Genomic DNA, 10225 nt, shown 5'->3' with positions numbered 1-10225 from the left:
CACCTTTCTGTAATAAACAAAAAATGAAGATGCTTTTGTGAAAAACGCCCCTTGTTTAAACTAAAGTCAGATACTCCCAAAAAGTAAACCAAACGACTTGAGAGCGAGCATCGAGGGTGATGATGACCAGCTTTATCCCCTACCGACATGACAGAAAATGAATGATCACCACCAAAAAGCCAATGCTTCTCAGGTTGATCTTTATTCTTCACTGTAGGAATGGTGGCTCGATCAAATCTTTTTATCTTCACTGTCTACGACATGAGATTCATTCTGCAACTGCAAGCAACCAAACATCGATGGAGATCAAGCTCCATTGGGGCAATGAAAGAATTATTCTTTCTGATAATGGTTAGCCATGTCGCCGGTTATTCCATTTGTGGGAGGACATGAATTGCAGCCTTCCAAGTGAAGTATGGCCATGACAGGACGTTACCGTACAAGCTAGATTGAGATTCTTCCAAAAGTTTTGATGTACATGTTTTTTTGAATGATTCTTTGCAATGGCGGAGCCAACATTTTTTGACTGCAAGAGCACTGCTGAGTCACCCGCACAGGTTTGCTGCGAGCAATCTATCTAACTTTTAAGTTATCACGATACCATACTTTTGATAGGCGCCAATCCCAATGTCTCTCACCACTGATTCCTTCATAATTTTGGAAAAATTTTCCATCAGTTTTCGGCCTTTCTGCAGTCTGGCTGGCGACACGCAATGCCCACATGCATAGTGTTGGCATTCATCTCTCCCAAGAAACATGTCTAAATTACTAGTAAGTTTCAAACGTAAGTCATCCTAATCTGGATGACATGATAAAGGCGAAACATTATGGTTGAGACCGCTAGCAAAGGCACATGTGACAATTGCCCCACATAACCTTATTTATTCATGTATTAATGCCTTAGGGATATTTAATTGTTTATAAGTTGGTTGTAATAGCCTCCAAGGTTTAAGGGACTGGCACAATGGAAGAGAGGAAGAGAACGAAAGAGAAGGAGAGATTAAGAGAGAGAACAAAACATTAAGAGAGAGAACAAAACATTCTGATGATTTGCATTAGGGCTAATCACGCCCAAAAATGACACTACAACATAAAGCAAAGCAGGTATCTATTGAGGACCCGATCCAAACTGACTAATAACCAAAACATAACGTAAATTAAATTGTTTAACATTATTAAAATAAGTCAGAGCCTAACATCTCTTTCTCCTTCAATCAACACCTTTACCTTTACTTCCTTATACTGATGTGTCGAAAAGGTGTAAGGTCAGTTGCTGCTTCTAAGATTGGAGTAGAGTAGACATTTTTGCCGTTGGGAGCATTGGTGTAGAGCTTCAGTTTGGATACATAGAATAGTGGATGTATAGAGCTTCCTTCCGAAGATAGGAGCTTGTAAGCAAGTTTACCAATCTGTCGGCTGATTTTGTAGGACCCCACGTAACAAGAGAGTAACTTTTGCTGTCTGCCTCCTTATAAGCTGGTGGTACACTATGGAGGCCTTTTCAAGAACACCCAATCACCCTCTTGAAACATCACTGCTCTATGGCGACAGTTGTATTGTATGACCATCTGATTCAGTGTTGCAGCCTTTAGGTCCTTCAAGATGACGTCTCTGCAATGCAACTGTGTATCCATTGTGTCGTCTCGTGCGGTGCCTTGCAGGTAACGATGAACTGTAGGTGGTGGTCTCCCATAGACTGCCTTAAAGGGTGTTGTATTCGTGGAAGTGTGCCAGCTGGTATTGTATGCCAGTTCTGCCCATGATAAGTAAGCTCCCCAAGCCTTTGAGTGCTGCTCGGCGAAGCATCGGAGATAGGTTTCTAATGCAGCGATTTACTACATCTGTTTACCTATCTGTCTGTGGGTGATAGGTGGTGCTCATCTTTAGTTTTGTGTCCTATAAATGAAAGTACTTTATCCAAATTGCACTAAGGAACACTGAGTCGCGGCACTGATTACAAATCAAGGCATGCAATGGAGCTTCCCAACATGTTCTTGAAAGGTGTGTGTGACAGTCTTAACTGAGAAAGGGCTACTCAAAGCAATGAAGTGTGCACACTTTGACAATTAGTCAACCACCACTAACACCACTGATTTCTAGTGAGAGCGGGGTAGGCCTTTGATGAAGTCCACCGAAATATTTTCCCAAATCTATTCAGGAATTGGTAGCAGCTGCAGTAACCCGAGTGTTTCGTATTTGTTATGCTGGCAAATATGATAAACTTTGATGTAACCTCGAATCTGTCGTTTCATACCTGGCCAAAAGAAAACAGTCTGCAGTCGGTGATCTCTTTTCACCCCTTCGTGACCTGCATCTTTGGAATCATAGAAATGCGCTATCAAGATGCCTGGTAATTCCGTGTGTCGGTGGCTATATAGATGCGATCTTAGAAGTATAAATAAGGAGGCTTCCATTTATACCCTTATGTGCGCATGGGATCATCCTGCAAGTTGGTGCGAATGCGTTGAACCGAGTTTGCATTGCCGTACGCCTGACTATTTGATCTCAAATCTGACACTCTATAGAAATTGCAGCAAACAAATGGCCAGATGATTCCCACTCCCCTCATCGTGGCAGACCATCTACGGCGAGGTTATCTCTACCCTTTTGGTGTTTGATCGCAAAATCAAAGCGAATCAGTTTTAATACCCTTTTTTGTACCTGGGGAACAGAGTCGACCGTTGGTGACAGTAGTGCAGGCTGTGGTGATCTATGAGGCCACAAAATATCGTCCCAAAAGATAGTGTGGCCAATTCTGCACTGCTAAGACTATAGCAATCAGCTCACGGACATAAGCTCATTTACTATGCAAAGCAGAGCTCATGGCACGACTGAAGAACGCGAGTAGGTGCTGGTTTTGGCTCAAAACAGACCCAATGCCAACGTCGGATGCATCGGCCTTTACTTCAAATGGGGTCTCAAAGTTGGGCATTTTTAGCACCGGTGCCATGTAACCGCTTGCTTTAAAGCTTGAAACAGGGGCGGAGGGAGGGGGGGGGGGGGGGCGCCAGGGGCGGAGGGAGGGGGGGGCGCCTAGGCCATGGCCCCACCCTAGCTAATGAAAAAAAAGTTGAAAAAAATATTATTTTTTAACACTCTATGTATTTGTTAGATTTAAATTCAGTTTGGCCCTACCCGGATTCAGAGGTTGGACTGTTCTGGCTCGGCCACTGGCTTAAAATGCCTTTTTTGCTTCAGGACTCCAACGAAACTTGTTCTTCTTTGTTAGTGGAACTGCTATGGTTCCAAAATTACGTACAAATCGTCGATAGTAACATGTGAGACCAATAAAACCATGATGATTACATGGCCCAGGTACGTAACTTATGGGATGTCAAATGTGCACCTAACGTGCTGCCTCAAGAGAGATAGAATGGCGTGTAAATGCTGAAAATGTCCCTCCTTGTTTGTGCTAAACACCAAAATGTCATAAAAAAAGACAAGGACGAACCTTCGTTCCATCATTTCTAAGCGGCGTTTGACCTCGACAATAGTCTCCTCGGTCTAGACGCGATGTGCTTCAAGGGCAGCGAGCATCACGTTGTCTTCAACGGCGTTAGCAGGCTCCATCATGGTTCTGATACCAGTTGCTACCGATCGGGTCGTCTGTGCTGTGATACTAACCATCGAAACCACCAGATGGCAGGTTCTTCAAAATTCATGGCAGCATGGCTGACCTTCATCGTCTCCAAAATTCCTTAGCACACAAAGAATTGTTCAACCTTAAAGATCCAACTAGACAGGTTTGAAGCAGAGAAAATCCATGTTCATAGGCTTCCATGATTCCATCTGTTTAAGTCTTCTCCCCCATACGAAAAATTAGGCAGCGCGGAGGATGGACTGCCACTACTTTGCGCCTAATACATATTACCCAAGAAAACGCCACCTATGGCTGTTCTTACACCGGCATGGGTAGCACTGAAGGTGCCGAATGAAATGCCCAAACCCCCAATTGACGTGCAGCTGTTGTGCGGGCAGAACTGCCCCCATCGTGCTGCCGTTTCGTGGGTGGATGTGTGGTCTCGCACCCGACAGTGTGCCGTGGGCGACGTCAGGTGTACCTACGAGAGAATCTCCGGCGGCTGGAGGGTGGCGGAGGTGGTGTGGCAGGTGGGCCTGGCGGACAATGGTGAGGCTGGAGGGCATCATGGAGACCAGCGGCGATGGCAGCTTGAATGGCCCTGTGTATTCTGGCATTGGAGTCGGCTTGCGACACGATGGAAGAGAGGAAGAGAACGAGAGATTAAGCGCGAGAACAAAACATTCTAATGATTTGCATTAGGGCTAATCACACCCAAAAAAGACATTACAGCACAAAGCAAAGCGACCCGATCCAAACTAGGACAGAGCCTAACATGTGGCCACTTAGAGCTTCATGTATTAGTGCCTCTCAGCAAGAAATTTTCTATTCCGCTGTTGATTGAGACCACAACATGTGGATTCAAGGGTATGTTCAGGGGTGGAGGGTGATAACGCACCAGCTCACTCCAAAAATTCAGGTGCGTCTCCAACGGCTCATAACTCCAGGAAATCAGGCGTGGATTACAACTGCAGGAAATCAGGTGTAACTAAGATGGCAGGAAATCAAATCAGCAATGAGCGTCAAGAGACTAAAACGCATCTTGATAAGGCTCCAGCAATAAAACAGAATTCCAGCAAATTAAGAGCAACAACTATGGAAGCAAAGCCAATCGGACGAGCAGCGAAAACGCCTCTTCACAATAATGAAAGATTTCAGGAGAATGGCAATTTCTCCTATTCAAAACCAAAGGAGAAATTCAAGGAAACTGATTCAAATTCGAGTCAGACATAGCAATGTATAAATACTGTATTAAGGAAACCAGATCATCATGAAAATTGATGACTGAGTCGTGGAAGTAGGAATTTTTTCCGAACCACGTTAATTCTTTTGTTCATCATCTTCATCCATCCTATTTCTTTTTCATGGTATCAGAGCTCTGATCAATGGATCGTATATGGAGATACCACCGTCGGATTTTTGCAAGGCCGATGCCATTCTCTTCCTGACATTCCTAGTTTTCAAAAGAGCTACTGCATGCAAAGATCCGAGCTCTGAGTCAAAATCGAGAGACCTGCAAAGACAGCCCTGTTTCTTGACAGGCTGAGACAGGGTGCTGTACCTGTGACATAGAGAAACTACTCTCTATTTAGTTACTCCTGCTGAACATACCAGACATCGGATCTCTCTCTCGCTGTGCCATCACGTCACTGACATCCTCAGCATTCCAGCAAGCTTGAGAACACGATTTTCCGCCTTCCCTACAGGGAGAAACGAGCCGGCCATTGAAGCACATCTTCACCGGCTAGTGATCTTTCAGCTGCAGGTGATTCCCTGCTGAGTTGCTGTAATAGTCCAAGAAGAGGACTGCGAGTGTGTTGATCCTGAACGAGGACATCTCGGTCATAATGGCAGCATCAACATCTTCAATAGCTAAGTATCCATACCCTTCCGCGATCAACGTGGCCAATTTTGTTTCCATGAAATTGTCGCACAAGAATTTCTTGCTATGGAAAACTCAAATTCTTGGACTCATAGAAAGTCAAGATTTACTTGGGTTTATTGATGGGTCGATTACCACACCCACCTCTATCATTGAATGCATTGAAAATGGTGAAGCTATGAGACGACCAAATCCTGATTTTTTAGCATGGAAAAAATCAGACTGTCTTCTAAGAGGATGGCTCACTGGGTCTCTCACAGAAGAAGTCCTTGGGCTTGTCGTGGGACTTGAAACCTCTGAACAAGTATGGAAAACCTTGACGAGAGCATTTGCTCGTGAGTCAAAGGACAGAGAAATGATGCTAACAAGAAAACTACAACTCCACCGCAAACAAGATAAACATGTGACTGAATATGTTACTGGTTTCAAGGCTATATGTGATGAACTTGCAGCGATTGGGATGCCTCTTGAGGATGACGACAAAGTCTTTTGACTTGTTAATGGTCTCGGACCAGGATATGAGTCGTTTATGACTTCTATCCTCAAGCCACCGGTTCCCTCATATCTTGATACAGTGTCACTACTTCAAGGGCATGAAACAATGAAGGACTTACATGCGGGAGAGGCTAGATTGAACAACCAAATGGCCTTCTTTACACAACAATCCAGCAATCAAAACAACAGAAAACGATACAACAATAGTTGGCGCAATATCAATAGCAACAATAGTCGGTTCAACTCCAAGGGACGTGGGTTCAATCCAGCAACTAAGACTCAAAATCAACAAGGATCGGCCAATGGAGAGACGAACACATCCAAGGTATCATGTCAGATTTGTGGCCTAAATAATCATAATGCCTTTAAATGTTATCACAGATTTGATCATGTTTATCAACCACGTGATATGCCACGGGCATTTGCTGCTATGAAAATCGCTGATCCAACTAATCAAGACTAGTTTCCTGACACCGGAGCAAGTTCTCATGTGACCGATGATCCAGGTAAACTCAAAAGTTGCATTCCATATAAAGGAACAGACAAAATCATGGTAGGAAATGGCCAACATCTTGATATTACACATATTGGAGTTGCCGATATCCATGTGGGAAATCGCACAATTCCTCTCGACAACGTTCTTGTTGTACCCGACATCAAGAAAAATCTGATTTCAGTTAGTCAACTTACTTCTACTATGCCTTATGTGTTTGAATTCTCTTCAAATTTCTTTGCTATTAAGGACAAGGAGACCAAGGAAGTGATTGCAACGGGGTCTAGAGAAGGTGATCTGTATGCTCTCAAGCCAAAACCGAAGAATGTGTTCTTTTCAACACGGTTCCGATCAGCTTCGTTTGAAGTGTGGCATGGACGTCTTGGACACCCACATCATAAAGTGTTAAACTTTATGACTGCAAATAAGTTGATTACGATGACAGAAAATTTGCCTAAATCTTTTATTTGTGCTAGTTGTCAGATGGGAAAGGCGTGTAGACTTCCTTTTCTTCCTGTTGATGATGATTGTGATTCTTTGTTTTCTAAAGTACATTGTGACTTATGAGGACCAGCTCCTATTGCATCTTGTCAGAATCTAAGATATTATGCTTTGTTTGTGGATCAATTCTCTAAATATTCATGGATTTATCCTTTAAAACGGAAATCTGATTTTTTTGCCAAGTTTCTTGAATTTCACAAAATGATTCAAACACAATTTGATGCAAAGCTCAGAGTTTTTCAAAGTGATGAAGGGGGCAAGTTTAACAATTTGGTTCTTACAGATTATTTAAAGGAGAATGGCATCAAACATCAAAAATCTTGTCCTAAGACGCCAGAGCAAAATGGTATGGTGGAAAGAAAACATAGATCGGTTACAGAATTAGGTCTCACTATGTTATTTCATAGTCATCTTCCAGCTCAATATTGGGTCGAGGCCTTCTCCACTGCAGTTTGGCTTATCAACCGACTTCCATCACAAGTTTTACGTATGCAAAGTCCGTATGAGGTGCTTTACAAGAAACGGCCTGATTATTCTTGCCTTCGAGCTTTTGGATCTAGATGCTATCCTTACCTTAGAGGATATACGAATCATAAGTTTCAGCCGAAGTCGTTACCTTGTGTGTTTATTGGATATAGCAACCATCATAAAGGGTATAGATGCCTATATCCTTCCACTGGACGTGTATATATCTCCCGTCATGTTGTGTTTGATGAAACCTATTTTCCCTACAAAAACACCATGCCAACTCCTAAGCCCATAACCTCTAATGCTGACTTTGTATCCTTTTCAGATTCGTCCAATGAGCCTTATCTTGAATCTCAACGTCTAGCCCAAATGCATAATACCGAAGAGCCTTCCCCTTTGCCACCTATACCTGTACCAGCCCCTACGTCACCTCTCCAACTCGAGCCACTCAGTTCACCATTAGTCCCATCGACTACCTCCTCCTCAACTCATTCTATGACTACTCGATCCAAATCCGGCATCATAAAACCTAATCTTAAGTATGCCCTTACCACTTCATCCATTCCACTTGAACCATCTCATTACACCCTTGCCCTTAAACACCCAGGCTGGTATCAAGCTATGAAAGACGAAATGGTTGCTTTACAGGAAAATCATACTTGGGATCTCGTGCCTCGTACACCAAACATGCATGTGATCAGAAGCCGCTGGGTTTTCAAAACTAAACTCAAAGGAGATGGGCAGCTTGAAAGGCTCAAAGCGCGTCTCGTAGCACAAGGATATAACCAGGTTCAAGGTTTGGACTTCTTGGAAACTTTTTCCCCAGTGGTCAAATTTGCTACTATAAGAATCGTTCTTAGTCTTGCCCTCGCATTTAACTGGCCTCTAAAACAATTAGATGTCAAAAATGTGTTTCTAAATGGGCATCTTCGTGAGCTGGTTTACATTGAGCGGCCTCCTGGATTTAAAGATCCGTCCAAGCCAGCTCATGTATGCAAATTAAATCGAGCTCTTTATGGATTGAAACAAGCTCCTCGGGCGTGGTATGACAGATTTGCACAATTTTTATTCTCTATGGACTTCATTGCCAGTGTCATCGACCCGTCTCTCTTTGTTCGTAGACAAGAAAAATCGGTCACTATTCTATTACTATATGTTGATGATATCATTCTTACAGGAAATTCCCATTCATTTATAGTGTCATTCCTCGTCACCGTCAGACAACAATTTGCTATGAATGATTTAGGTGATTTGAATTATTTCTTGGGACTTCAAGTTGAACGGACTTTCAATGGCTTGTTTATGCATCAGTCTAAATATGCTCAAGACATTATCTCTAGAGCGCAAATGCAACAATGTAAAACAGTGAACACGCCTATTACTGTCGGTTCCAAATCTTCTGAGGAAATTGATCCACCTTATTCCAATGCTACAACATATCGAAGTCTTGTAGGGGCACTTCAGTACTTGACACTTACACGGCCAGATCTCTCCTATGCAGTCAATTTTGCATGTCAATTCATGCATGCCCCAACGATGAAACACTTTCAAATCTTGAAACGCATTATACGTTATGTTCGAGGCACATCTCAATATGGTATCCAGTTCTATAAATCCCAAGATTTGACTCTCCGAGCGTACTCTGATGCAGACTGGGCGGGCTGTCCAGATACACGCCGATCGACTTCCGGATACTGCACATTCCTTGGTCCAAATTGTATATCCTGGAGCTCTAAGAAACAACCGACCGTTGCTCGCTCGTCCTGTGAAGCTGAATACCGGGCTCTCGCCGGAGCTGCTGCTGAAATTAAATGGCTTACCTTTATTTTACAAGATCTCGGTGTCTATCTCTCCAAAGCTCCTATTCTTTTGAGTGACAACATTTCAGCACTACATACCACTATCAAGCCAGTTTTCCATTCACGTATGAAACATTTGGAACTTGATTATCATTTTGTTCGTGAACAAGTCGCATTGGGAAATATGAATACTCAATTCGTCACAACCGAAGGTCAGCTTGCAGATCTTTTTACCAAACCTTTATCTCAGCAACGCCTCACCTTTCTCACTCAGCATCTTGGCTTACGTATGCAACCTTCCCTTCGGTTGAGGGGGGATGATAACGCACCAGCTCACTCCAAAAATTCAGGTGCGTCTCCAACGGCTCATAACTCCAGGAAATCAGGCGTGGATTACAACTACAGGAAATCAGGTGTAACTAAGATGGCAAGAAATCAAATCAGCAATGAGCGTCAAGAGACTAAAACGCATCTTGATAAGGCTCCAGCAATAAAATAGAATTCCAGCAAATTAAGAACAACAACTATGGAAGCAAAGCCAATCGGACGAGCAGCGAAAACGCCTCTTCACAATAATGAAAGATTTCAGGAGAATGGCAGTTTCTCCTATTCAAAACCAAAGGAGAAATTCAAGGAAACTGATTCAAATTCGAATCAGACATAGCAATGTATAAATACTGTATTAAGGAAACCAGATCATCATGAAAATTGATGACTGAGTCGTGGAAGTAGGAATCCTTCCTATTTCTTTTTCAGAGGGAGGGGGGGTCCCTCGGGCCATGGCCCGGGTGAGCCCAGAAAAAAAAAAATTTTATATGTAAAAAATCAAATTTTTTTTAGTTTGGTCCGACCCGTCGCTCCTCTTGGCCTTACCGTCGCTCCTCTTGGCCCGACCAAAGGATGGTTTGGCCCGAACATGAGCAATACGAGTGTAATGTATGCTATTAACTATAACCCATGTTCTCTATGAATCAATTAAGAAACAATATCGCCCATTATGTTGATTG

The sequence above is a fragment of the Nymphaea colorata genome, chromosome 2 (genome assembly GCF_008831285.2).
Source record: "Nymphaea colorata isolate Beijing-Zhang1983 chromosome 2, ASM883128v2, whole genome shotgun sequence".
Lineage (NCBI taxonomy): Eukaryota > Viridiplantae > Streptophyta > Magnoliopsida > Nymphaeales > Nymphaeaceae > Nymphaea > Nymphaea colorata.
The sequence above is the reverse complement of the archived record's forward strand: the minus strand, read 5'-3'. Positions refer to the sequence as shown.